The sequence below is a fragment of the Xiphophorus hellerii genome, chromosome 1 (genome assembly GCF_003331165.1).
Source record: "Xiphophorus hellerii strain 12219 chromosome 1, Xiphophorus_hellerii-4.1, whole genome shotgun sequence".
Lineage (NCBI taxonomy): Eukaryota > Metazoa > Chordata > Actinopteri > Cyprinodontiformes > Poeciliidae > Xiphophorus > Xiphophorus hellerii.
In genome coordinates this window covers 1,718,186-1,725,489 of record NC_045672.1, presented here as the reverse complement: position 1 = coordinate 1,725,489, position 7,304 = coordinate 1,718,186, and positions in this window count along the sequence as shown.

The following is a 7,304-nucleotide window of genomic DNA, read 5'->3' as shown; positions in this document are numbered from 1 at the left end:
CATCATTCCCTCCCTCACTTCTCATCTCTCCGCCTCCTCACCTTGTCCCCCTCCCCCTGTCGCTCTCTCTCTCAGAGAAAAATACACCTTCTCTGTCCATCCCTTGCCTTCTCTTTCCCTTCTCTTTTTTGCCTCTTCTTTGCTTTTTTTCTATCCAGTGGCTGTCTTATGACAGCCATGGATGGTGTGAAGGTGAGGAAAACCACATTGAGATCCCTAATGAGAATATACAGCATACATGAGCGCTGTGCAGTGTTTTCTGTATGTGAGGACTGTTACAGTATGTGTGCAGCTTACTACCTGTCAAGGTCCAGTGTGGTAAAAAAAACAAAGTGAAAGTGAGTCATAGCACATCTGTGCTCTTCAGGTTATTCTCTATTCTGATTCCCAGAAGTAAATCTCCTCCCAGTCCTCCTCCACCTTAACCCAACCTGACCCTCACCTGCTGCCAGTTTTACTACCATGCTGGTCTTAATGGGGGAGTATTATGTAAAATCAACTTTTTGAGTTTTACATCATATTATAATCTTATTCCCTCATCATAGCAAAACAAAATAAAAAAAATAATCTCCTATGGCAACCATTCAGCTGGTTGTTAAAGGGGCAGTATTATGTGTTTTCCAGACACATAGGGCCATTTATAGCATAATCGAGTAAATATATTACCTTCAGTTGTTCTAAATATAAGGATCCAATGAACTGATGGTGGGAGTCGCTGGGGAGGAGAGCTCTATGAGGCAGAGGCAGAAGCCTCTGCTTTTCTGAGCTGAAAACGGCTCAGAGGAGGAGCTTTGTTCTCGAAGGCAGTGCTAGGTCCAACCAGGCGTTTTAAACGACTGAATGGTTGCCATGGAGATTAAAGGATTTCTCAAACATGCATGAAAGAATCAAAGCAACACTCTGATGAGGGAATAACATTATAACACTATCAAAAGCTTTAAAAAGTTAATTTAACATAATATTGTCCCTTTAAAGGGTTAACAGAGGAAACATGTTGTGTTTCCTGTTGCTTTAAGAGCAGAAGCTTCTTAACGCAACAGAGGCCAAATTTCAAGGCATTAAATAAGTCAAATTTCTTTTCAAGTCATATTTGATATATATAGCATTTTTATAATAACTGCAGGTAACATAGTAACATATGATTGAGCTTTAAAATGTCACTATATGGCTGGAAAACACAAAGCACTGCCCCTTTAAAAAACAGATTTCTCTTTCTTTTTGCACGTCAGCAGAGTTCAGCACCAAGTCTGGCCGTCTCTTTTCTTTAGTATGTGTTTACTTTTATTGCACTTTTTCTTTCTAATGTTCCCTCAGGTATAGGAGCAGGACATGTTTTGATGTTGTAAAGGAAACAGGAAACCTTGACTCCTCAGTCATGAAGACGGCTTTTTGAGCAGACACAACTACATGATTGAAAGAAACAAAGGAGTTCTGGGAGGAGACTTTTCTTGCTGTCGTAAGTGGGGTTTTTTTGTCAGATCCGCTTCCTTTCAGTGTGCTGCATGCCCACGAAGTGAAGTGCACTCCACAGTGCAGTGCACACATTGGTTACTTAATTAAAGTCTTCTTTTCTCTGGGGATAACTAACTCTGACCAAACAAAATAGAGGCTTTTTTGTGTAGATATGTTTTCTCCATCTGTGATGATTTCTGTTTATTCGGCTGAGATTCTTGCAGGAATTTGTAAGTGGGACAGTAAGTGGGACTAGAGGAAATCTCACTCTAGCTGTAAGGCCAGGGTGCACAAATAGGCCAACCAGCCTGTTGGTTGACACGTTAGTTTATCTTCCACCCACATGTCGGCACACACATACAAAAGCTCAGATGAGAAGATCCATCTGTGCTGTGATTCTAAAAACGAGGATGCCACCGACAGCGGGTCACTTTGTTCAGCAGCCGCCTTAATAATTCAACCTGAACTGATATTGGAAAAACCTTTACTGATCCCACACTGATATATGTTTGACCTTTGCCACAACTGCTACACACTGGCTGACCTCTAGTGAAAAACATGCTGAGAATAGAATAGAAAAAGCCTTTATTGTCTCACAATGGGGAAGAATAAAGTACTTCTATTCTATTCTATTCTATTCTATTCTATTCAGCAGCATCAGCTGTTAAAAGTACTTTATGTTAAAGCAATATCTAAAAAACAAGAGTAACAACAACAATACTACTAGTAGTAATAATAACAAACTTTAGAAGCTATAATATGAAAAATACAGTGCAGTCATAAGAAATTGGAGTATTGGATTCACAATTAAAGGGATGTGCAACTGAGTCAAATCACTTTTTCAAAAAATGTTCATACTGTGCATGTGTGTGTTGAACTTCTTTAAACTCTTCCGAGTTCTGAGTCATCATGTTATAATATTATTACCTCATCAGAAACAGACCTGCAGTGCTGCCTTGATTCTTTCAAGCATGTTTGAGAAATCCTTCAATCACGACGGCAACCATTCAGCTGTACAGAAAGCAATTTGATCTTTCAAAAATAAATGAAAAATGTCAATTTAAAAAATAAAAACTTTTGTTTTTTGATAAGTTTTGAATGAAGTGAGTTTTTTTTTTTTTTTTTTTTTTGGCAGCATCAAAATGTGTTTTTTTTTTATCAAAACTGCAATGGAAACATTTTCACGTCACAGGAGTCACATGATCAACAACTGGATGTTGCCGCTGACGCAAACCACGAAGAAAAAGATGACAGGAAGTAGTTTGCAGATCATGATGCAGTATGTTTTCACTAAGTTATTCATGTGTGATTTTAACTGTTTCCTATTTAATGGAAACACCGCAATTGCAGAATTGTGTTTTTTTTATATAAGATGAACATTGATAAAGTTTTTGAAACGCAGTTAGTGACATGGGTCAGCACCTGCAGACATTCCGTGGTCCTAGCAGAGTGGATCACAAAAAAATAACGGAAAATGACAGTTTTCTCAACTGCATGTTAAAAATTGCAAATATGTTCCACACAGAACATAGAGCAAATATGCTCCATGAGTTCCACCAAACATTCAATAACGGATCAGCTAAATCAAGCAGAAAGTGGATCAACTTTAAGAATTCAGTAACAGCCTTGTCACTCAGTTGGATCATACTTCCAAAAGTTAGTAAAGTTTAGTAAAATTAGTTTTCATCGAACTCATGTGGAGAATCAATTAAATCATATTTAATTGTCATATACGGTGGCCCTGAGGTGCAAACCACTTCATCAAATTGAAAGCACAATTACAAATTACAAAAGTACTACAACATTAACAAAACGGAAGAGGTATGTCCCAGTGGGAGACCTAAGAAACAGCTGATTGGACTACAGCTCTTTTTAATTTTGAACAGGAAGTTATTCTGGTGTGCTTTGTTTTAATGAGAAGCAAAGCAAGCGGGAATACGGTCATGTCGCCATGTATTGCCCAAACTGTGGAAAAGAGCTGATTGAGCCATCACCAAACTTTTCTAGCAGTTGTGGCAAGAGGCTTTGGATCACTGAGAACATTCATGTTTTTAAAAAACACGTTAATGCCAGAATAACTTCCGGTTCAAAAGTAAAAACGAGCTGTAGTCCAATCAGCGATTTCTTAGGTCTCTCACTGGGACATACCTCTTCTGTTTCGTTAATGTTGTAGTGATTTTGTAATTTGTAATTGTGCTTTCAATTTGCTGAAGTGGTTTGCACCAAGTGTGTAAATCTTCATTGGTGCTGAAGGAGCTTCTGCAGTGTGTAATATGAAATTTAGTAGAACTTTACAATAAATCAATAACCATATATATCATGATAGACGTGATCAATATCAATAGAAAATACATCTGATAGAATATTCAATAATTTCACTGATCCACAACTGCACGTGTTGCACCCTTAAAAAGAACTAAAAAACTCAAAGGTCTTCGCTTTTGTGCAACTTTATTAAACAAAATCCACGGTTCGAACATACAGCGTGTGTAGTTTTCTCTCTTTTTTGTATCTATTCACAGGTCATGAACTTTTAACTCCCATCATGCATTGCGTCTTTCTTAAAGGGGTATTATCATGACAGAAATCTATGAAATAAAAAATAATAAAGTAGTTTGAGAACATATTTAGTCATAAACCAGATGAATTGTTCTAACTAAATACTAAATCAAATGAATGCTTGCCCAATAAGATAATTATACCTATGAATTTAACATTATCACGTTCTTAACATATTTCCAGGGCTCTACACCCGGCATTCTGGGGGATGTATGCAGAGAAAAGGTTTAGCTGCACAACCTCTCATGGGTAGCTAAGCTAGGTTGGTGGCATTAACTAACTCACTCAGGCTTTGGTTGCCTAGCAACAAGCAGCAACAGTTTAAAACTGTTTAAAATTGTGCTTCATAACCACTTAAAAATAAAAGACAGATATGTGGAATGAAAAATGGATAAAACAGGAGAGATTATGTCATAGTTTGGCAGTATTTCAGATATTCAAAACAAAAAACAAAACAGTAATTATCAATGTCTACTGATATAAAATCAGAGTGATCGTCAGCCATATCTCCCAGCCCTAAGATTACATGTTTATATCTAAAATAACACATTTTTGTTTGTTAATGAAATGCGATGAGTCCATCTACAGTTCACACATTGAAGTTTGTGATTGACAAAAATTCAAGGAATGTGAATATCTTTTACATTAAGCTCAAACTTCTTTAGGTCGTGTGTAGAAAAAAAAGATTAACAAATATTTTAAATCTAAAATGAGATTCAGTTGAATAATATACATTGCAACAATCTCAGTAGGAGGTGAAAACAGACATAATCATCCAGTCAGGAGTCACTGGGGGATTGAATCATATGTGAGAAAGGCAACGTTTCTGAAGTGTGTGAAGTACCTGGTGTATTGATCGGATCAGAGTGATTCAGCTGCAGCCACTCTGGAGAGGAGAACTCCCTGAAACAGCCCTGGGTTCTGGGTTCACCTGTCCAGCTCTCACTCTGCAACCTCAAGTTTTACAATGATTCACACACACATACACACACACCTGGATTCATCCAATGCATACGTAAACACATTGCCCACCGGGTTGCCGAGATCAGCTGTCAGTCATAGCAGCTGAAAACATGAGTCCTGCTCCGCTGTTCCTGTGCTGTTTGCCTAGAATAGACTTTACAGTCTGCCTTAAAGTGATACCAACTGAAGTTTTAAATATTAACCACACAATTCTTAGATTTTTTTCTGCCATGTTTACTTGAAGACCAGAGTCGGTTTTTACACAACGTTTCCCTGCAGCAGAGCGTGGATGCTGCAGCCACCAGAGGTAGATCTGCTTGGAGGTGGACCATGAGGCTGCAGGGCTGAGGAGAGCAGGCTAGTGCAGCATCCGGGGGGCAAAGGCCATCTGCTCACCAGGTAAACACACTTTGTTTTGGATCCAATGTCCAACATTCAGGGTTTTTCTGAAAAATACAGCCATTTTAAAAACAGGGAGTATTTCAACAACTAGAAATGAATACTCTGTTGAAGGACATTTTGATTTAATTTAGTATTACATCTTCACTCTCTGTTTCCTAAAGTTCTTCAAATCTATCAGATTCTAAAGATATCAGACTCTGGGATGTTTTAATAGAGGCAGGCGATATGGATTAAATTTCATCAAAATATTTTGTGTTAATATTGTGATAACGATAAACATGATATAACTTTTTATTGCTTTTTTATGAACCTGTTTGGCAGTGACTCTGTGTTGGAGATTCAGTGCTGCTGTCAGCCTCCTGCCAGCCTTCCTGATTCGTTTCAGTCTTATCTTTTCATCAGTTTTGGAGAAATGTTCAATTTTTGCCTCGTCGCCCTAGCAACATATCCCACCAGTTATTGGTGACTGACTGCATTCTGCCATGATGTATATACACTGCTCAAAAAAATAAAGGGAACACTCAAATAACACATCCTAGATCTGAATGAAAGAAATATTCTCATTGAATACTTTGTTCTGTACAAAGTTGAATGTGCTGACAACAAAATCACACAAAAATCATCAATGGAAATCAAATTTATTAACCAATGGAGGCCTGGATTTGGAGCCACACACAAAATTAAAGTGAAATAACACTACACGCTGATCCAACTTTAATGTAATGTCCTTAAAACAAGTCAAAATGAGGCTCAGTATTGTGTGTGGCCTCCACGTGCCTGTATGACCTCCCTACAACGCCTGGGCATGCTCCTGATGAGGTGGCGGATGGTCTCCTGAGGGACCTCCTCCCAGACCTGGACTAAAGCATCCGCCAACTCCTGGACAGTCTGTGGTGCAACGTGACGTTGGTGGATGGAGCGAGACATGATGTCCCAGATGTGCTCAATCGGATTCAGGTCTGGGGAACGGGCTGGCCAGTCCATAGCTTCAATGCCTTCATCTTGCAGGAACTGCTGACACACTCCAGCCACATGAGGTCTAGCATTGTCCTGCATTAGGAGGAACCCACGGCCAACCGCACCAGCATATGGTCTCACAAGGGGTCTGAGGATCTCATCTCGGTACCTAATGGCAGTCAGGCTACCTCTGGTGAGCACATGGAGGGCTGTGCGGCCCTCCAAAGAAATGCCACCCCACACCATTACTGACCCACTGCCAAACCGGTCATGCTGAAGGATGTTGCAGGCAGCAGACCGCTCTCCACGGCGTCTCCAGACTCTGTCACGTCTGTCACATGTGCTCAGTGTGAACCTGCTTTCATCTGTGAAGAGCACAAGGCGCCAGTGGCGAATTTGCCAATCCTGGTGTTCTCTGGCAAATGCCAAGCATCCTGCACGGTGTTGGGCTGTGAGCATAACCCCCATCTGTGGACGTCGGGCCCTCATACCATCCTCATGGAGTCGGTTTCTAACCGTTTGTGCAGACACATGCACATCTGTGGCCTGCTGGAGGTCATTTTGCAGGGCTCTGGCAGTGCTCCTCCTGTTCCTTCTTGCACAAAGGCGGAGGTAGCGGTCCTGCTGCTGGGTTGTTGCCCTCCTACGGCCTCCTCCACGTCTCCCGGTGTACTGGCCTGTCTCCTGGTAGCGCCTCCAGCCTCTGGACACTACGCTGACAGACACAGCAAACCTTCTTGCCACAGCTCGCATTGATGTGCCATCCTGGATGAGCTGCACTACCTGAGCCACTTGTGTGGGTTGTGGAGTCCGTCTCATGCTACCACGAGTGTGAAAGCACCACCAACATTCAAAACTGACCAAAACATCAGCCAGACAGCATAGGTACTGAGAAGTGGTCTGTGGTCCCAACTGCAGAACCACTCCTTTATTGAGTGTGTCTTGCTAATTGCCAATAATTTCCACCTGTT